This window comes from Amblyomma americanum, chromosome 1 (genome assembly GCF_052857255.1).
Source record: "Amblyomma americanum isolate KBUSLIRL-KWMA chromosome 1, ASM5285725v1, whole genome shotgun sequence".
NCBI lineage: Eukaryota > Metazoa > Arthropoda > Arachnida > Ixodida > Ixodidae > Amblyomma > Amblyomma americanum.
The window spans coordinates 104,823,553-104,845,235 of NC_135497.1; the positions used below are offsets into that span (position 1 = coordinate 104,823,553).

At 48.9% G+C, this 21,683-nt stretch overlaps 1 protein-coding gene across 2 annotated transcripts in view; it reads right to left on the reverse strand.

Annotated features, from left to right (window-relative positions):
* Positions 1 to 21,683, reverse strand: part of LOC144113391 (T-cell leukemia homeobox protein 3-like) — a 74,347-nt gene that overhangs the window by 37,830 nt on the left and 14,834 nt on the right. The window lies entirely within an intron of this gene.

Below are 21,683 nucleotides of genomic sequence, written 5' to 3' on the forward strand. Positions count from 1 at the left end.
TATTTGCGCGTTGTGCTCCTCGATATTTGCTATGAACTACCTCGTCCCAGTCAAAAGTACTGGCGACGATTCTGCAGCTGTTATCGATGTCTTTTATGAAATGCTGTCCCTCGTTTCCAAACTTTCACCAGCGCCATCATCTCCGTCTGAGCTAGAGTATGCACCTTTTCTATGGAAAGCCTGAGCTGTGGAACATGATCTGGGTGTCTCACATGAAGCAACGCGTCAGTTTCCAATGCGCTGCCTTTCTATAAGGCCAACGGGCGCATATCAACGCCTGCCGTGAGAAAGGACCAATATCTTACGCAGAAACTCTATTGAACGCTAAGGATTGAGTTCATCGCTGAGAGAAAACGCTTCGTAATACATGCGAGGGCCAGGACAGCGAGCGTCCGGCCCTAGAAATAGGAAGAAATAAATGGATAAAGCCTATGAAATGATATTGTCAAAAAATTGAATACGAAACATAGAGGAAAACAACTTGCTGGACTACACGCCGAGCGCACGAGGATGCCCATATACCCTGCATTGCGGCGGCCTCACAGACGCAGCTCAGTCTTTAAGTGTAAAGGCGAAGTCCAGCAAAAGTTTGGCTTCACTGCCGAGAACGGAGAGGTCCTAGTAAATGCGAGAATGAACGCAAGAGGGTGCGACAGGTACACGTGCACGGCTTAGTTAGCTGCTCGCGCTGTGGCGTCGGAAAGCTATTAGCGTGAAACGTAGGGAGCACAGCCCCAACCTAATACCGTCGCCAGCGGCTGTGGGACAACCCAGAGGTTTCTATTCTGAGGCACGTTGTACTGAGCACGCAATGCTCGCCTTCGGGGCGTCTGCGTCCCCAGCTTATATTCAGAAAGTGACACTGCCGTCGCGATTGATCCAGAGAAAAACCGGTTGCTGGTTTACAAGCACTTGTACACGGCCACTCGGCGGTTAATGGTGGCCGCTGTCAAGTGCACCTCGCAGGACTTCGGAGTTTAACGATCGCACGCCATTTCTTGAATATGCCTGAGCAGCAGTGGCAGTTTTCCCGATCACTTATTTCTTTTTATTCATAATTTGCATGCGGACGCATCTCACGTATCTACCGAAACTGTATGCTGGGTGAAAATCGGCATCCTACTGAGTGACAAAAAAAAAAAAAAGACCGTCCATATGGAAAGGAAGGCAATTCTGTGTCTGTGTGCATATCTTATCAAAGTGTGGCTGGCAGCCTCCATTTCAAACATAATTGCGGACGGTACCGTCAGGCGTTCTAACTGAGATATACATGTGCCCTTAACCTGCAGTCGCCGCGAATGCACGGAGCACTCTTGAGCGTTTGAAATTCCTTTACATGTTCTGTACAGAAAATACTTTGCTTGTTATGCGAGAGCACCAGCGGCAATTGCTACCATATATACAAAGTGTTTTCTCACATTCTGTTGGCAACGCGTGAAGAGAGTTTAATCGCCGAAGCTTGCGTTCTGTGCTTTGAGCCGCAAGGAGGAGCGGCCGTAAAGGTATTCCGGAACTCCGCGGTGCGTTCGACTGCGCACAGTGACCGAACTACCACAATCGCTCGTTCATGCGTGATCTCTCCTGCTGCCTTGGGCATTGAATAATGCTCGTGAAATACGCATTTATAACGGATAATCGAAGTGCAGTTGCAGTGAGAGCTATATAACATTAGCAGTAGTAATGACTATAGTGGAGACACTGCTGACATATATTTTGATTGCGGTCCTTATTCCGTTTATGTCAGTTAGAAGAAAATGGAAAAAAAAAACTCCGAAGGCAGATAAACGTCAGGTAGAACTAATGCGCATACACACGCTCACGTACGCGTACGCACGCACTCACACGCACAAACACCGAAAAAAAGGAGCGGCGCCGGCGCACCACTTAACGGGAAACATCATTGGCGCAGGCTCGAAGTTAACGGGGCTATTCGCGTTTTGAAAAAGTCCACGCTCCTCGTACGTGCACGGCAAGGGAATCGGCACGAGTAGCGGCCACTTGCGGCAAGGCGCAAAGGTGTACGCGCAGAATAGGGCGCTCGCGGACCTGACCGCGGGCCGCGCCCAGGCACCGCTCGCCGGGCCGCTTAGCATGCACGGCTCAGCGATTCGAGCGGCGGCGAGCGCGAGGAGACGCCGCCACACGCGTATGTGTATGGGCGCGTCACACTGAACACGGCACTCAGTGCGCGCACTTTGGACGTGCGCTCGCCGCTTGCCGCCAGAGTGCACGGCGGCGAGTAAAAACTCTGATTACTTGGAGTGCTTACCGCTCTTTCGGCCCCAAAAGAAGAGCTCGCGAAGTGGGCATCCACATTCAGCCGAGGACGGCGGGAGAGGGGGAAAAAAAAGAAGCGCGCGGAGGCAAAGGAAACGAACGAGGGGACGGCACGGGGGAAAGGGAGAAGAATAAAAGGCCGGTGATGAGAGAAACAAAGCGCACAGCTGGGGGAGGAGTGTCTGCGTTTGCCTCTGTTTCTTGGCCGCCACCTTTCCCCCTCCCCCCACCATCGCCCCTTTCTTCCTCCCCCTCCAATTCGCGCGGTGGCGCGGCTGCATTTACAAGGCGGGCCCAGACCGCATACAAACTACGCCTGGCCATGCAAATAGGGAAGCCTTGCTCCCTGCGTGGCGCGATTTCGCAACCCTCGCCGCGCACGCCTCCCCATTTTCTTCCTTCCTTTCTGTTTACTCTTCTTCTTTCTCGGCTCCGCTCGCGCGCCTAGCGTCCGAGTTCCCCCCCCCCCCCCCCCCCCCCCCCCCCCCCCCTCGGCGCGCGCTGTGCCACGCACACAGGCACCGCGCGGTGCCAGGCTCTCTGCCTGCGCAAAACAGGCGCCCTCCCTAAATGGATCCACAATGGTAATGGATACGGACAGCTCTTGAAATTAAATAGCGTTCCTCTCGATATTTTTCTCGACCTGGCTCGCGCACGATTTCGGAAAGCGGCAGTAAATCGGCAAAGCGAGGCAGAAAGCCTCGCGGGCCGGTGTGTACGAGTGCCACAGCCCCGCGCGCGCTAAGAGCGGCGGGAGATCTAAAAGGCAGGGGGGCGGACGACGCAGGCAAACAAAGAGAAGAAAAGAGGAGGTACGTTACACAGCCGCGCAATTTGCATATCGCAGGGGTTGTCTCTCTCTCTCTGTTACCTTTATATATACAGAGATCTTTTTTTTTCTCCCCCTCGGGTACGGGTGTGTAGGCAAGCGCGCGCGCGCGCGCCCTTGGCGGACTTGTATAGTGCGCGGTTGTCCGCTTTGACCAATAAAAGAGCGCTATATACACTCTGCATACACTTCCGTTTCTGTTCTGCCCTCGAGATAGACGAAAATGGGGGAGAAAAACACTTAGGCAGTGAACCGCAAAGCGCAGCAGAAAGGATCGCCGCTTGGCGCGGCCAGCCAGTGTAACGGCTCCTGTCTCTCTGGCAGGCGCCAGAGCCTGCGCGTGGCTGATTGCGCTAGAGTAAAGAGGCCCTTTGCCGCGTGCAACTCCTCCTCTATTCTCGACGCTTAACGGAATGATCACCCGAAGGAGCGAGCGAGCTCTTGTCTGCGTTCTTTGCGCGATTCCTTTAAACATTGGGCGCGCGGCAAGAACCGAGGAGCCCTTGTAATATGCCAATGAGCGTTCTTTCGGGCGTAGCCACCGGCCTCTGCAGTCATGCCTGCGGGAGCACGTGAACATTTTGTGCTTGTTTGTCTACTCTGCTGCGCTGATAGATTCCTGAAACCAGCCCAAGAAAATAATGGCGCGGAAATGAGACAGCTATAGGTATCGGCACGAAGACCATTCCCCGAGCACTCCTGTTTGGAAAAGGCATTAGTAAAGGATGGCGCTCCTATGATTCCCGCGTCTTTATAAATCTATTTTTTGAAAAGATGTCGCTTCTTGATTTCAGTGTTTTTTGTTTTGTTTTTCAAGACGAATATCTAATTATATAGGACGTCAAAAGTTTGTCTAAGAACACTCTTTTTATGCGCGATTTCAAGGTTTTAGATTCCAGGTTTATCTGCCTAAGCATATTAAAAATATGTCCGATGCGAGCAGTTAAATAATAATAATAATAATAATAATAATAATAATAATAATAATAATAATAATAATAATAATTGGTTTTTTGGGGAAAGGAAATGGCGCAGTATCTGTCTCATATATCTTTGGACACCTGAACCGCGCCGTAAGGGAAGGGATAAAGGAGGGAGTGAAAGAAGGAAGGAAGAATAGGTGCCGTAGTGGAGGGCTCCGGCATAATTTCGACCACCTGGGGATCTTTAACGTGCACTGACATCGCACAGCACACGGGCGCCTTGGCGTTTTTCCTCCATAAAAACGCAGCCGCCGCGGTCGGGTTCGAACCCGGGAACTCCGGACCAGTAGTCGAGCGCCCTAACCACTGAGCCACCGCGGCGGGGCAACGAGCAGTTTCGGAAGCACTAAATTCTGAGGCTTTCTTTTCCCTTTAGTGCCTCGCAATACGACTGTCCTCGTTAAGGCAGACTTGCGAAGTTTCGCCCGTGCAAAACAGGTATATACTTAATCGATTTCTTGCAGCCAAGTATATTGCAGGGATTTCGCCTTATTGCTTAAAGATAATGTGCCTGTCGATAGGATAATTAGTTCGTTCTATCGAAATCAAAACAAAACAATAAGACAAATGAGCAATAAAAACATGCAAAGGTGGCGGCCCGTAAAACGGAATGCACATCTCGTAGTCGGGGGCACCAGTTTCGAGACGCGGTGTAATACCAATCTTTATCTGCCCTGGCTATATCTTTTCTGAGCAACATGAGCGTTGGCACAGGATGGCACGCCGTTTCGGCGTGCAGGCATTTTGCGTAGCATAGATATCATCAGAAACGCAACGACAGGTTCTGCGCGAAGATTCCGGCTTTACGACGACACATGCGGCTGTACGAACCATAGCTGGGTTAAGCGGTGGCCGGCTAGCGAGCTTGGTCCATTTAGAAATGATGGCCTTTGCGCTCCTCGCAGCACGTGCAGCGCATATATTCTTTATGCTTCTGGCTTTTTTTGCGAATTTAAAAGAGGAGGATTGCGCGCGTGCTCTTCTAAGTGCGTGCAGTACTTCAATAGATTGGGCAAAGAAGAAGGGAGTAATTATAAATAACATTTATATGCGGTGAACATTATTGAGGAAGTTATTCTGTACTTTTTCAAAAGCTGGTTAAGAAAATGTAAAAAAAATTAGCCGCCAAAGGCACATAACTGGAAAGCATTTATCGCCGAAAATGCAAAGTTCAGTTCTGAATAGCATGTCCAACGATTATGACCCGAATAATATTCTTTGAAGAAAAATTCGATGTATAATAATATATTATATGTTAGCGCGCCCAAGTGAGAAGCGAGCTCAGAAGAAAAGCTCACGCAACGAAAATCGCCCTCCCTTCACATTCGAGCCGGCATAACGAATGAAAAGACCTCGTTGAAGGGCTCAACTTTCTAACTAGCCCTAATTATTTTACCATGCATGCGTGAGCCTGTACTGAGAAATCTCGTTCCCAACGCCTATTATAAACACCTGCAGCGCATTTCTTGCTTCGCTACAGGTAAAAAAAAACAAGACAGCGTTAAAGGTGGCTTTTTTCCGAGCGAGCGAAATGGGAACCAGCATTCGTCCAAAATCAAAGCGGGAGGAGCGTCAGGGGAGAAACAAAAACAAAAAGAAAATGAAGCAAGCAAAACGTTGGACAGCCGCTTGAGATTAGAGCGTTTCTTCGCCGGCCATCAACTTTTCGTGTTCTAATGTCCGCGCTGAGCCGACCCGCGTCGAGTAACGCAATAAAAGCCGCAGCAGCGCGCGCCCGGCCGCTTGTTCTTTGTTTCGGCATCCTTTGCTTGCTTCTCTTCTTAGGCCGAAACTCGGAGGCGCCCCTGCGGCGGCGCGCGTCTCGGCAGCGACGTCGCGGAGTCATTGTTTTTACCCGAGGCGGTCTCGGCCCCTCACGCACACACAAAAGAAGAAACAAACAGAAAAGGAGATACGCAGCCGTCCGAAGCCACCAGCGGGATGGCGAAGCGTGCGTGAGCCCGCCTTGTTAGAAAGTTTGCCCCGCAAACGTTTGCCTTGCCCGTGCCTCAATGGCTGGTTTCGGCGCGGAAATGAGACGGTTGCTGAACGGATGTGGCCGATTCTTTGTCGAAGGTTGCTTAAGTCGTTTTGAATTGGCGTCGTTCGTGTTCTTCAGCGCGGCGCGCTTGGAGAAAAGTACTCCCCTTTTTCATTTCTTGTCTTCTTTCTTTCTGGCCTGACTTCTTCTTCCCTACGCGCACCGAAAGAGCAAGCAAACGTAGGGAACCGTATGTGATCATTAGCTGGGACGCAGTACATGTGTCGTGCACCCGGAGGCGTATATCTGCATGCCCAGCGTTTGTTGGGGAGCACTTGGCGTTCTTTTTCTGCAGCCGCAGCTGTACAATGGGCTGTATTATTAAAGCCTCCGGGAGGCTCTGCTAAGAGGTTATTCGCATGATATGCACTTGTTACCTGGAAGCGAAGCCTCAAACGACATTTTTGTAAAACACCACGCCAGCCGAGTCTGTTCTTTCTTTCTTTCTTTCTTTCTTTCTTTCTTTCTTTCTTTCTTTCTTTCTTTCTTTCTTTCTTTCCTTCTTTCTTTCTTTCTTTCTTTCTTTCTTTCTTTTCCGCCCTGAACGTCTCCACCATTCTTTTCTTTTCTGTGTGAATTCTTTGAAAAGCTCGAATAACGCAAGCCTATAGGAAGCAGTCCTGAACTTGGCAGGGAGCGTTCACACATACAGGACTTATTTTTCCGTACATTTAAATGCGACGAAACCGGTCAGGCCGACGTAAGCACAGGCTTGGTAATAAAATGAATGATTTAGTTGCATATCTCTTCAACTATGCGTTTACTCGGATGCAGCGCGCAAATTTCTTGAGTAGATTTGAGGTGGATGAACTTGCTGATGAAAAAAAGCGTCTATAGTTTTAAGAACGCGTTTTCGGAGCGAAAGATCCACTTCTCGCATGCAAAGCTGAAGGTCAAATGACGCTTGGATTTGACGTCTAACTGGAGGCTCGCCGCAGGTGTGGTTATGACGTCATACCACGTGACTTGTCGCAGCTGTTATCACGGCCGCTCCGACCATTCCCGCTCGCCAGTTGTGTCACGTGACTAACCTCGTGATTCGCTCTTGCTGTGCTGAGTAAAGGCAGCGCTCACCGCCTATGCTGTACCGCCGCTGCGCCAAAGCTAAACCATGTCCAACCATGCTTAATCCAGCTTTTGCTCCGTATAACCTGGCTCAGCCGAGGTGAGCCACAGCCAGTTTTTCTTTGCTGTGCTTACCTTGCCAGCGTTGATTGCACTCTCACACTCCACGCTTTGCTTGCTTTGATAGTGCGTGGTGCGTAAACTGGACAATTTACATTGTACGATGCGTTATTGTTGGGCTTCAACATGGTTTCAAGCGTACCTATAGCCATAGAAGTATACATGTTTCATTGCCCCCCCCCCCCCCCCCCCACACACACACACACGCTGTCTCTCTCTCTCGTTTATTTTAATGCATTCAGGAAAGCACTGTGACGTGGGGCGCATTTTCTTAGTTTCTCATTCAAGCTACGCTGAGTTTCCACCAGAGGAAGTTTTGTATCCGTGGACATTTCGGTTGGTGGTGTCATGAGCAAAGCAAAAAAAAAAAATTCAAAGTACCACCGTTGGCGCTTTCGTAATTATATGTAAACAGGAAAATGCGCAATTTTAACGCTGAGAAAGGCGATAACTATCAACGTTATCTTTTCTTACGGCAGTGAGACCCGGCGTATCGGCGTCGGTTGAACACTTAAACGAGCGTACTACAGGCCTTTATGTATCGCGGAATTCGTCAAAATCGTATTCCGGCACTGTTACTCCATTCGAAGTTTCACAAAAACCACCGCAGGATTGACACCGCTCTTTCAAATTCCCTACGGAGTGCAGTGCCCACCTGCATGGGACACGTGTCCTCGATGCAATTTTTTTTTTCTCGACGTCGCAGGAGTTCGCGCCTCACACATTCGAACAACATTGGTCGCAGTCGTTGCCACGGTTGTGTTCCACCCTCGTTGCACCCTGCAATTTGTTGGTATATTAGCCGTTTTATTTTGTCCCCGATCGACACATCACCTTCGAGCGCGGAATGAGTGACGCCCGCCACGCCCTGTTACTCAGCTCTGGTGCGCGCGCGCACACACATGGCGGCGCCGCATTTTGCGCTCGGGGAACGCACCCAGGCATCTCCGCGGCGGTGCGCATCATTGCTCATTTATGAGGGGTCGCCGCTGAGAGCGCGCTCTGGGCTGGTGACATTCGCGGCTTCTCCCCGCCGGCTCAAGTAAAAGAGGCTTGAAAAAAAAAAAAAGAGGGATGAAGACGAAGCATAAACGAAGACCTGTAAAAAAGGGGGCGCCCGAGGAGCACCTACCGAGAAGGCGCAATATGGCGAGGAGCGCTGGCGTATATCTATGCAAATGGGCATTCGGGGCTCATTAGTATACGCGTGAGGAATCAATCGGCGGAGATGTAATATCCGCCCCAAACTGCGCGACACACGTGTGCTGGCGCGCGCTCTCCGCCGTCGGCGCCGCCGACGTAGCCGAGGTGGCATCTCCTCTGGAGGAGCGAGGGCCGCGCGGGGCTCCCCGGCGGCGGCGGCGGCAGATGGATTCCAACGTCCGGGGCGGCGCTTCCCCGAACGGGCAAACGGCGCCGCGTCGAGCGTAATACGTGCGTAGACGAATGCGCGCGCCTGTTTATTTGGACAGAAGGAAACGCCGAGGCGAGAAAGAGAGGCAAAAAGGGCGTTCTCTCTCGGCGGGCGAGATCGGAAACTGAGGTCTTCGTTGCTTATTCATGCCACGCAGTGACGATTTATCTGCGAGACCCGGCGGGGGGCGCGCGCGCTCTCTTGTCGCCTCCGAGCTGCTCAAGTGACAGGCGCGTTTACTCCGCCTCGGCGAGCACGAATGGGCCAATTTGTGCGCGCGGCCTATCTCTTGCTGCCGACGCCGCCAGCGGGCTTCTGCGCGGCCGGTGACGCCGGGGCCTGACCCCCGCCCTGGCGGCCCCGGCCGCAGCGCCGGTCACGGTCGGCCGCGTCCCCTCCCGCGCACAAACGACCGCGCCGGACGACACCTCGCGCGGCGGCTTCTGTCGGGCCGCCGCTGCACCGCCGTCGACGTCTCGTTGGCTGGAATGGGCATCTTGGGCGGCTCTCGTTATCGGAAGCAGGGCTTGTCACGGCGTCGTTGGAAAGTATGGACAGCCGAACGTGACGCTCATTCTAAAGGTAGGGCCACGATAGGCCCTGGAATACTTCTATGCTCAGTTTGCTTCAATGCTCTTGATAAGGCAACCGCTGGGATCATGAAAATAGCGAGCGATTTTGAACTTGAAGACTGTTCTGTCGGTTGCTTTATCCTTGAGATGTATATTTCTTCTGCTTACCCCCCAACGGCACCCATAATTTTAAAGCGTATCAAAAATCATGAGAAAAAATGTATCCTTGTATCGTTGCTCGATTACAGAACGCAGTAACGTCGACGTTAGGCGATGGAACACGCACACCGAGTCCTACATAGCCCACGATTTGTCATCTCGAGGGTGCATATAAATTGCATGCCCCCTGGTTTCGACTCTGCGGAGGGAATTTATTCACCCGTGATAAAACTCGTGATAAGTACGGCTACAGACTTATACCTCGGCCGAAACAAACGCTAAAGGGCGAATGCAAGGCGGGAGAATTCGTTACCGAATTCATTACGTGCTTCCCTATACACTTGTACATTATCATCTTTGTTTAAGGGTAGTTGGTTAAACGCTACATTAGGTTTTTGAGCATTTGCCAACATCTACTCTTCATTCAAATAACCATAAAGGGAACGCCACACACTAAATTCAAAACATGTGTTCAGTGTGTTTCGTCTTTTCGTTATTAACGCTTTGCATAATGCGTGCAGAGAAGTTTAGTTGGCACGCGAACGCAAACACGTGTTTGCGTTTCATTTTTACTCCTAGAGCTGCTCGTCCTACCCTCGAGTACCACGACACGTTCGAGCTGGCAGGTTTGAATTACGCGCGCAAATGGGAGGATGGCCGGCAGGTCTGTGAATGCGGGAGAGAATGCCAGACACACCAACTGCATACGTCAGCAATGAGCACCCTGCCACTGAAGCACGTCGCCCAAATGACTGACGGCTATTTCCCTTGTGACTTCCTCCATACCCCCATATATATATATATATATTTAGCAGACAAGGCAAGTGAAATAAGGGGCTCGTTTATCAAACATATTAAGGAAGCCAACAGTCAACGAAACTAAGGTGCATAGGGGAATGTTTTCTATTTTTTTTTTATTAATTTTAATGCCAATCAATTGGGTTTTAAAGAAAATTACTTATAAACCAGCAGAAAAAACAACCATGCCGCCGGTGGGATCCGAACCCACGACCTCCGAATATCGCGTCCGGTGCTCTTACCAACTGAGCTACGGCGACGGCTGTCCAATCTGCTGCTTTCGTGGGTATTTATGTTTTGCGTGTAAGCGAACCTTGAGAGTGTTCACCAGCGCCACCCTCGTCCATAGCGGTGGACGTAGCACGTCCTGTAATACCGCAACTGTGACGTAGAACGTCATCTAACGGTGAGGGCAGAAACTGTGCGAGAGCCCTCTTATACTACCTATGGCATCAAGACTGCCAGAACCGAGACCCCCGTTAAGCTATTAGCAGACAAGGCAAGTGAAATAAGGGGCTCGTTTATCAAACATATTAAGGAAGCCAACAGTCAACGAAACTAAGGTGCATAGGGGAATGTTTTCTTTTTTTTTTTATTAATTTTAATGCCAATCAATTGGTTTTAAAGAAAATTACTTATAAACCAGCAGAAAAAACAACCATGCCGCCGGTGGGATCCGAACCCACGACCTCCGAATATCGCGTCCGGTGCTCTTACCAACTGAGCTACGGCGACGGCTGTCCAATCTGCTGCTTTCGTGGGTATTTATGTTTTGCGTGTAAGCGAACCTTGAGAGTGTTCACCAGCGCCACCCTCGTCCATAGCGGTGGACGTAGCACGTCCTGTAATACCGCAACTGTGACGTAGAACGTCATCTAACGGTGAGGGCAGAAACTGTGCGAGAGCCCTCTTATACTACCTATGGCATCAAGACTGCCAGAACCGAGACCCCCGTTAAGCTATTAGCAGACAAGGCAAGTGAAATAAGGGGCTCGTTTATCAAACATATTAAGGAAGCCAACAGTCAACGAAACTAAGGTGCATAGGGGAATGTTTTCTATTTTTTTTTATTAATTTTAATGCCAATCAATTGGTTTTAAAGAAAATTACTTATAAACCAGCAGAAAAAACAACCATGCCGCCGGTGGGATCCGAACCCACGACCTCCGAATATCGCGTCCGGTGCTCTTACCAACTGAGCTACGGCGACGGCTGTCCAATCTGCTGCTTTCGTGGGTATTTATGTTTTGCGTGTAAGCGAACCTTGAGAGTGTTCACCAGCGCCACCCTCGTCCATAGCGGTGGACGTAGCACGTCCTGTAATACCGCAACTGTGACGTAGAACGTCATCTAACGGTGAGGGCAGAAACTGTGCGAGAGCCCTCTTATACTACCTATGGCATCAAGACTGCCAGAACCGAGACCCCCGTTAAGCTATTAGCAGACAAGGCAAGTGAAATAAGGGGCTCGTTTATCAAACATATTAAGGAAGCCAACAGTCAACGAAACTAAGGTGCATAGGGGAATGTTTTCTATTTTTTTTTATTAATTTTAATGCCAATCAATTGGTTTTAAAGAAAATTACTTATAAACCAGCAGAAAAAACAACCATGCCGCCGGTGGGATCCGAACCCACGACCTCCGAATATCGCGTCCGGTGCTCTTACCAACTGAGCTACGGCGACGGCTGTCCAATCTGCTGCTTTCGTGGGTATTTATGTTTTGCGTGTAAGCGAACCTTGAGAGTGTTCACCAGCGCCACCCTCGTCCATAGCGGTGGACGTAGCACGTCCTGTAATACCGCAACTGTGACGTAGAACGTCATCTAACGGTGAGGGCAGAAACTGTGCGAGAGCCCTCTTATACTACCTATGGCATCAAGACTGCCAGAACCGAGACCCCCTTTAAGCTATTAGCAGACAAGGCAAGTGAAATAAGGGGCTCGTTTATCAAACATATTAAGGAAGCCAACAGTCAACGAAACTAAGGTGCATAGGGGAATGTTTTCTATTTTTTTTTTATTAATTTTAATGCCAATCAATTGGTTTTAAAGAAAATTACTTATAAACCAGCAGAAAAAACAACCATGCCGCCGGTGGGATCCGAACCCACGACCTCCGAATATCGCGTCCGGTGCTCTTACCAACTGAGCTACGGCGACGGCTGTCCAATCTGCTGCTTTCGTGGGTATTTATGTTTTGCGTGTAAGCGAACCTTGAGAGTGTTCACCAGCGCCACCCTCGTCCATAGCGGTGGACGTAGCACGTCCTGTAATACCGCAACTGTGACGTAGAACGTCATCTAACGGTGAGGGCAGAAACTGTGCGAGAGCCCTCTTATACTACCTATGGCATCAAGACTGCCAGAACCGAGACCCCCGTTAAGCTATTAGCAGACAAGGCAAGTGAAATAAGGGGCTCGTTTATCAAACATATTAAGGAAGCCAACAGTCAACGAAACTAAGGTGCATAGGGGAATGTTTTCTATTTTTTTTTATTAATTTTAATGCCAATCAATTGGTTTTAAAGAAAATTACTTATAAACCAGCAGAAAAAACAACCATGCCGCCGGTGGGATCCGAACCCACGACCTCCGAATATCGCGTCCGGTGCTCTTACCAACTGAGCTACGGCGACGGCTGTCCAATCTGCTGCTTTCGTGGGTATTTATGTTTTGCGTGTAAGCGAACCTTGAGAGTGTTCACCAGCGCCACCCTCGTCCATAGCGGTGGACGTAGCACGTCCTGTAATACCGCAACTGTGACGTAGAACGTCATCTAACGGTGAGGGCAGAAACTGTGCGAGAGCCCTCTTATACTACCTATGGCATCAAGACTGCCAGAACCGAGACCCCCGTTAAGCTATTAGCAGACAAGGCAAGTGAAATAAGGGGCTCGTTTATCAAACATATTAAGGAAGCCAACAGTCAACGAAACTAAGGTGCATAGGGGAATGTTTTCTATTTTTTTTATTAATTTTAATGCCAATCAATTGGTTTTAAAGAAAATTACTTATAAACCAGCAGAAAAAACAACCATGCCGCCGGTGGGATCCGAACCCACGACCTCCGAATATCGCGTCCGGTGCTCTTACCAACTGAGCTACGGCGACGGCTGTCCAATCTGCTGCTTTCGTGGGTATTTATGTTTTGCGTGTAAGCGAACCTTGAGAGTGTTCACCAGTTGCGGTATTACAGGACGTGCTACGTCCACCGCTATGGACGAGGGTGGCGCTGGTGAACACTCTCAAGGTTCGCTTACACGCAAAACATAAATACCCACGAAAGCAGCAGATTGGACAGCCGTCGCCGTAGCTCAGTTGGTAAGAGCACCGGACGCGATATTCGGAGGTCGTGGGTTCGGATCCCACCGGCGGCATGGTTGTTTTTTCTGCTGGTTTATAAGTAATTTTCTTTAAAACCAATTGATTGGCATTAAAATTAATAAAAAAAAATAGAAAACATTCCCCTATGCACCTTAGTTTCGTTGACTGTTGGCTTCCTTAATATGTTTGATAAACGAGCCCCTTATTTCACTTGCCTTGTCTGCTAATAGCTTAACGGGGGTCTCGGTTCTGGCAGTCTTGATGCCATAGGTAGTATAAGAGGGCTCTCGCACAGTTTCTGCCCTCACCGTTAGATGACGTTCTACGTCACAGTTGCGGTATTACAGGACGTGCTACGTCCACCGCTATGGACGAGGGTGGCGCTGGTGAACACTCTCAAGGTTCGCTTACACGCAAAACATAAATACCCACGAAAGCAGCAGATTGGACAGCCGTCGCCGTAGCTCAGTTGGTAAGAGCACCGGACGCGATATTCGGAGGTCGTGGGTTCGGATCCCACCGGCGGCATGGTTGTTTTTTCTGCTGGTTTATAAGTAATTTTCTTTAAAACCAATTGATTGGCATTAAAATTAATAAAAAAAAATAGAAAACATTCCCCTATGCACCTTAGTTTCGTTGACTGTTGGCTTCCTTAATATGTTTGATAAACGAGCCCCTTATTTCACTTGCCTTGTCTGCTAATAGCTTAACGGGGGTCTCGGTTCTGGCAGTCTTGATGCCATAGGTAGTATAAGAGGGCTCTCGCACAGTTTCTGCCCTCACCGTTAGATGACGTTCTACGTCACAGTTGCGGTATTACAGGACGTGCTACGTCCACCGCTATGGACGAGGGTGGCGCTGGTGAACACTCTCAAGGTTCGCTTACACGCAAAACATAAATACCCACGAAAGCAGCAGATTGGACAGCCGTCGCCGTAGCTCAGTTGGTAAGAGCACCGGACGCGATATTCGGAGGTCGTGGGTTCGGATCCCACCGGCGGCATGGTTGTTTTTTCTGCTGGTTTATAAGTAATTTTCTTTAAAACCAATTGATTGGCATTAAAATTAATAAAAAAAAATAGAAAACATTCCCCTATGCACCTTAGTTTCGTTGACTGTTGGCTTCCTTAATATGTTTGATAAACGAGCCCCTTATTTCACTTGCCTTGTCTGCTAATAGCTTAACGGGGGTCTCGGTTCTGGCAGTCTTGATGCCATAGGTAGTATAAGAGGGCTCTCGCACAGTTTCTGCCCTCACCGTTAGATGACGTTCTACGTCACAGTTGCGGTATTACAGGACGTGCTACGTCCACCGCTATGGACGAGGGTGGCGCTGGTGAACACTCTCAAGGTTCGCTTACACGCAAAACATAAATACCCACGAAAGCAGCAGATTGGACAGCCGTCGCCGTAGCTCAGTTGGTAAGAGCACCGGACGCGATATTCGGAGGTCGTGGGTTCGGATCCCACCGGCGGCATGGTTGTTTTTTCTGCTGGTTTATAAGTAATTTTCTTTAAAACCAATTGATTGGCATTAAAATTAATAAAAAAAAAATAGAAAACATTCCCCTATGCACCTTAGTTTCGTTGACTGTTGGCTTCCTTAATATGTTTGATAAACGAGCCCCTTATTTCACTTGCCTTGTCTGCTAATAGCTTAACGGGGGTCTCGGTTCTGGCAGTCTTGATGCCATAGGTAGTATAAGAGGGCTCTCGCACAGTTTCTGCCCTCACCGTTAGATGACGTTCTACGTCACAGTTGCGGTATTACAGGACGTGCTACGTCCACCGCTATGGACGAGGGTGGCGCTGGTGAACACTCTCAAGGTTCGCTTACACGCAAAACATAAATACCCACGAAAGCAGCAGATTGGACAGCCGTCGCCGTAGCTCAGTTGGTAAGAGCACCGGACGCGATATTCGGAGGTCGTGGGTTCGGATCCCACCGGCGGCATGGTTGTTTTTTCTGCTGGTTTATAAGTAATTTTCTTTAAAACCAATTGATTGGCATTAAAATTAATAAAAAAAAATAGAAAACATTCCCCTATGCACCTTAGTTTCGTTGACTGTTGGCTTCCTTAATATGTTTGATAAACGAGCCCCTTATTTCACTTGCCTTGTCTGCTAATAGCTTAACGGGGGTCTCGGTTCTGGCAGTCTTGATGCCATAGGTAGTATAAGAGGGCTCTCGCACAGTTTCTGCCCTCACCGTTAGATGACGTTCTACGTCACAGTTGCGGTATTACAGGACGTGCTACGTCCACCGCTATGGACGAGGGTGGCGCTGGTGAACACTCTCAAGGTTCGCTTACACGCAAAACATAAATACCCACGAAAGCAGCAGATTGGACAGCCGTCGCCGTAGCTCAGTTGGTAAGAGCACCGGACGCGATATTCGGAGGTCGTGGGTTCGGATCCCACCGGCGGCATGGTTGTTTTTTCTGCTGGTTTATAAGTAATTTTCTTTAAAACCAATTGATTGGCATTAAAATTAATAAAAAAAAAATAGAAAACATTCCCCTATGCACCTTAGTTTCGTTGACTGTTGGCTTCCTTAATATATATATATATATATATATATATATATATATATATATATATATATATATATATATATATATATATATATATATATATATATATATATATATATATATATATTTATTGCATGCCTTCACTTTGGCAATGCGACTGTTTCCCTCTGCGCGGCCGGAGACATGTCATCAGGCGCAATTTTACCTGAACCATGTATCGGCATTAAGAACAACTGCACACGTGTAGTATCTTAGCCGGTGATGGAAAACTTACGGTAATGCGCAAAAATCACCTAGAAAGGCGTCATTATAGCTAGAATAAGCTTCGCGAGAGGAAACCGCAACTTGTGCGTGCGCGCGGGTACTGTCTGTCGCTGCAGTTCACATCTTGCAGTTTTTTTTTTCTCACTAAACTGTTCCAAGTCTGCGGACAATTTCACTTGCAAACTCTCAAGCTACGCGCACAGGGATAATGAACGCTTAAAATGCAGCATTTCGTGCGCATTTCGTATGCCGCACTTGTATAAGGAAAAAAGCGAGATCATGCAAGGTGTTAAATTCCACGCTTATCCAGATTCTCAAGACGTAGTCCTCTCTGCCACCTTTTGCTGCACCTGTTAAAACCAGCCACCGTTCCGTAATTACTCCGCCGCTCACTGATGGGCGGACACGCCAACGGAGGGTCTGAGGCTGTGATTACAATAGGCGCGACTGCTTGATCCACAAATATATACGACGTTGACCCGAGCTGCCCATATACATCGGCGGTTTAATCCTCGCCGTCTAAACAGTCCTCGGAGCGTAGCAAAGATTGCTGGAACGCGTCGTGTGTATACGATCGACGGCTCCCGTATAGGTTCTACATAACAGAGGGTGTGAGAGCGCGCAAGTATAGTAGCGTCATCCGTAAACAATAATAATAATAATAGCAATAAAATCGCGGAACACCAGGAAAGCGCGGTGGACAAATGCATCCGCTTTGTGTTTTTGCGCGGCGCGTTCATTCCCGCTCCCGCCTCCCGGGCATGAGGCCCGGCAGCCGGCGAAATTGCGTCCCATGATGACCGGCCGCGAAGGCTTTCACGCGCGTGTACGCGATCAGAGCACGAGCGTTGATGCCCGAAAGGGGCCGCACGCTCGTGCTTGTACGCCATATAGGCGGCCCGCGCGCGGTTCGCGAAGTAGCCGGCCGTGCGCATGCGCCGAGAAACACTCGGCATCGATTATTGTCAGGTCGTAAAAAGGCATTCACGTCCTCGCCGAAGCATTAGTCGTCGCCGCGCGAGCGCTGCCTGCGATCTTTGTCTCTTGTTTCGTGCGCTGCACGTTTGAGGGCGGAAAGAAAACGAGGCTTTAACTCCCTGCCGCAGATATCGATACGCCGCGCTAGCGCTTGTCCTTGGCGTTCTCCTCCTAAAGGCTTGCTCGTTTTCCCGACTAGCAACATTTGCGTGTTTATTTAATCTTCCTCCGCGTGACCACTTTCCTTGACAAGGGCGCGCTCGCGGCAACAAGAGGGGGTTCAAATGGTCGCTAATTGTCTGCCAACACGAAACGCCGAGCGATCGCTACACGTCGCCCTTTTGCGCCGCCGAGTCATTTAGAGACAACGTCGAACACCCCCCCCCCCCCCCCAACCACTTTTTTATCTTTTTTTTCTTCTCGATTACCAGACGGCAGCCTAACTGCCTCTCGTTGTACACTTGTTTTCCTTTCGACCTCACGTATTCGCTTACCTGCACGAGGAGCTGTAATGGACGTTTTTAGCGGTCTCGATGCGGCGGCATCCCGGATAGATCCCCGCGCGACGTCATCGTCGTGGACATTAAAAGGTTCCTATATACGCTTGTGACAGGGAACGGCTCTTATCGTTCACCGAAACGGCATTTCAACAGCTACGCTACGTGCGCAGGCACCCAAGTGGGAATATGACCTAAACCGCGGGTAATTCTGGGCCCATCTAACCCTATAGATATGCCGTTTAGTGTCATACTGGGCACACGTTCCATCTTTTCCGCTTTCAGATATCTGGTTACGCTGTTTCCGACTTTTTTTTACTGTTCTTTCCTCTCTCTCCATATTCACACTTCCGTTTACGCATGTTGGTATAGTGTACAGCAAGAGCACTAATTTGTACCACCCGGCGTTTCTCAACTGTTATTTACGATCGAGTGGGCGAGACGTCGGCATGACCGTGTTTGTCATGAACTATGTATTAAGCTCGCAGGGCATATTTACTTGTATGATAATGGTCGGTGCTGCGAATAAACGATCCAGCAGCGAGATGGTTCATGGAGGAGCAGTTTTCAATGAGAGGCCGAGGATTCAAGCTTTTTCCGGTGACCTCAAATAGATGCGCCGGTGCTAAAGTAACCACTCACGGCGTCCACGCATGTTGCCCTGTCTGAGACAAGTATATCCGAGGTCCCCGCACAATTTCCACTACCGCAAGCAAAGCGTTTCTTGAACGAAAAGCTGTTTCAATCAAAACCTCGAGCACAAGAAAGGCCTATAAATTGGGATGTTGGACCCTCTGTTGGACCTGTGTTGGACCCTCTGCAACGTATTTTTTGGGGATTATCCTTGGTTTTGTTCAGCTCTCTAGTTTGCACAGTTCAAAACGAAGCTGAAATGAATAATTCCATGGCTATAACAACAAAACCTGCGCAATCCAGCATTGTTTGCTCTACCGGCGCCTCTTTAAGTGCTGTCTCACGCTGACAGGGCTGGGCACTCCGTTGCCTGAGGCTTGTTTACGAAAATTTTACACGGAACAATAAGCTGCATTTCAAGCGAATTGCTCCTCAACGCTGCACTGCTTAGGGCCACTCGTCGTTTGTCTTAAGAACAAGGCTTAGGAAAAGGGAGCGAAGGCCTCTGTCAGCCTGGCTGCTAATAAGCGCGATCACGAAGGGCTTTCTTCAGCGTTTCAAACTATACGTAAACCAGAATATTGAAAAAAACAAAACAAGAGAAACACAAAGTTTGCACTACTCAGGCGGCACGGTGGATTGGGCTAGTTGGTTGCTATTCATAATGCAGACAAGATTCGCATACAGTCCTGTCTTGTTTCTTCCTTGTCTTCTGTGTGCGTTTTATTTATGCTGCGAATCTTGTCTGCATTATGCACTGCTCAGGTTCGAATCCGGGCATTTTGAGTGGTACAGACAAGCGTAGCCGAAACCATCGCCTAAAAAATTTGAGCTTGTATCAGATACATTCAGGGCGAACCTTATTGGTTTTGCTCGCTTGACCCACGAATTTTTGAAGAGCGAGTTCATTTGCGCGAGGAGATGAGGCATTTATCACTTCGCTTCGTAAGAATAACGCGGTTATTCGCTATAAGAAAGTGAAATGTTGCTAACACAGGGTGCACCAATTCGCTGAAGCGTTTTTAGTACGCAAAACTAAAATGAACTAATATCCATATCAGTTTTTAGAATTTTGAAAACTCACTTTGGTGTCGTCTAATAAATGTTGCCTACATCGCGCTAAAATACATGCGCTTTCGTAAAGCTTGCAGGCGAAGCAACCTCTCCAGTGCACGTAACTCGTCGAAATAGCCCAAATTTGTTGGGCCACAGTGCCGACGGTAAGTGCGTTATCGAAATTCTCAAAGCTGATATGATGTTACTTAGGGCGGTCTACAGGCCTTTCAATGAATAAACAGAATAAAAATAATAGTTAAAAAGTTAATTGTTCAGTATTAGTTAACCTGAAGTTAGCACATCTTAGCTGTATTCTGATGCGCTACAACAGTGTCAATGCTATTCCGAGAAAAAGCGCTCTTCTAACTCAAAAAGCCTACTTTAAAAAAAAAATTACAGACCGCTTTAATTGAAACATCTGGTATATGGGCACTTCAGCAAAAGAGCAGCGTCGCCCCATGGTTTATGCCGCTATGCTCGAGATGGCGCTGCAAGTCTGCTTGACTTTAGTTTGACGACAGATGATGGCGCCGCATTCTGGGTGAGTGGGTAAATCACGGTGAGGAGATTGAGCTAACTTCACGCGGCGCCATCATGGTACCGCCAGGAATGCTTGCAGAAGAGCAGATAGAAAATCAACAATTCTCTGCTTCAACAAGCGTTGAAAACTGTCTGAAGAGAATATTTTCGCATATTTGAGCACCCTTATCTTAGAGAAATGCTGTTTTATAGCGACCATCATGGTACCGGTTAAAATCACGTGTTCGGGGGAAACGGCTGTTGACAGATTAGTATACGCCTAGTGTTTTTTATTCTAGAGTAACGGTTGGCTACAGGGAGGCGTTGTCATAGTATCTACGAACACGGTCAGGAATATTGCGGAGGGGGAGTGCGTTCGAGTTCAGCCACAGCTTTCGCTCGAGTCGTCATATTAACTCTATGGCCACATGCCACGCCCTCCTAACCCGATATTGCCCTGCATCTGCAAAGCACGCGAGGGCGCTTTATATGCAACGCTTAGCCGCGAGGTTGCCTTGTTAAACCGTTGCGCAGCCAGTTGTCGTTGAGCGGTGATAAAAGCAACACTTGTGGCGAATCTCATACTTTCCGCGCTGCACATACGGATGCCGAGGAGGCTTTTGCGCATGCGCGCATCTCAGTAGCGGGAGCGTGGTCAGCGCGGCGGTGGTGGTGGTTCGGATTGGGTCTCACTGGCGACAAGCGCTCATCGACCACCAACCGTAGCGCCGGCACCGACCTCGTCTTCTAGACAGAACACCACGTCCGCGGTGTTGCGCACATCAGCAACCACTTCACCGATCACAGAGAGGTTCTTTTAACGACGACTAAACTGCCAAGATAAAAACAATAACTGATGAGCGCAGCACTAAATCGCAGCGATGCTCTCGATATTGCCTGTTGTGTTGCCCCTCGCCGAGTTCTGCTACCTACCCTGCAAGGGCGCATCGATCCAAAATACGTGCGCTTTAGAGAAGCTTGCAAGAAAAGCAACCTCTCCACCTCTCCAGTGCACGCAACTCGTCGAAACAGCCCACATTCGTTGGGCCACAGCGCCGAGGGTAACCGCATTTTCGAAATTCTAAAGACTGATATGGATATGACTTACGGTGGGCTACACTCCAATCAATAACCAAGGAGCCTAAATGCAACAGTTCAAAAGTTAACTAATCAGTATTAGTTAACCAGCGTGCTGTTAGCATGTCTTAGGTGTATTCTGATGTACAACACCACTGGGGATGCTATGCTGGAAAAGCGCTATTCTAACTCAAAAAGCCTATTTTTTTTAAATATATAGTCTTAGGTGAAACGCCCTGTATATTCATACACCGGTTACAAAGAAATACCATGCAGTACAGCCGAGGAATACGGTATAGGCGTCTTTCACTGTAGTGCCTTACCGAGAATCACGCTGAATGATGGTCTACTGGCGCTTATTTCCTATACCGAAGCACCCCCCCCCCCCCCCCCTCCAATAATACTCTCCCTTTTTGGCATCTGGAAAATCATCGGGTTTTTTAAGTGCACCTACGTCCTTGAAAACGTCTCCTGTGGCTTTCAGTTCATTAGTCCTGCCATGTGCCACAGAGCTAGGGAATGATCTTCCAGATATGGCAAGCGT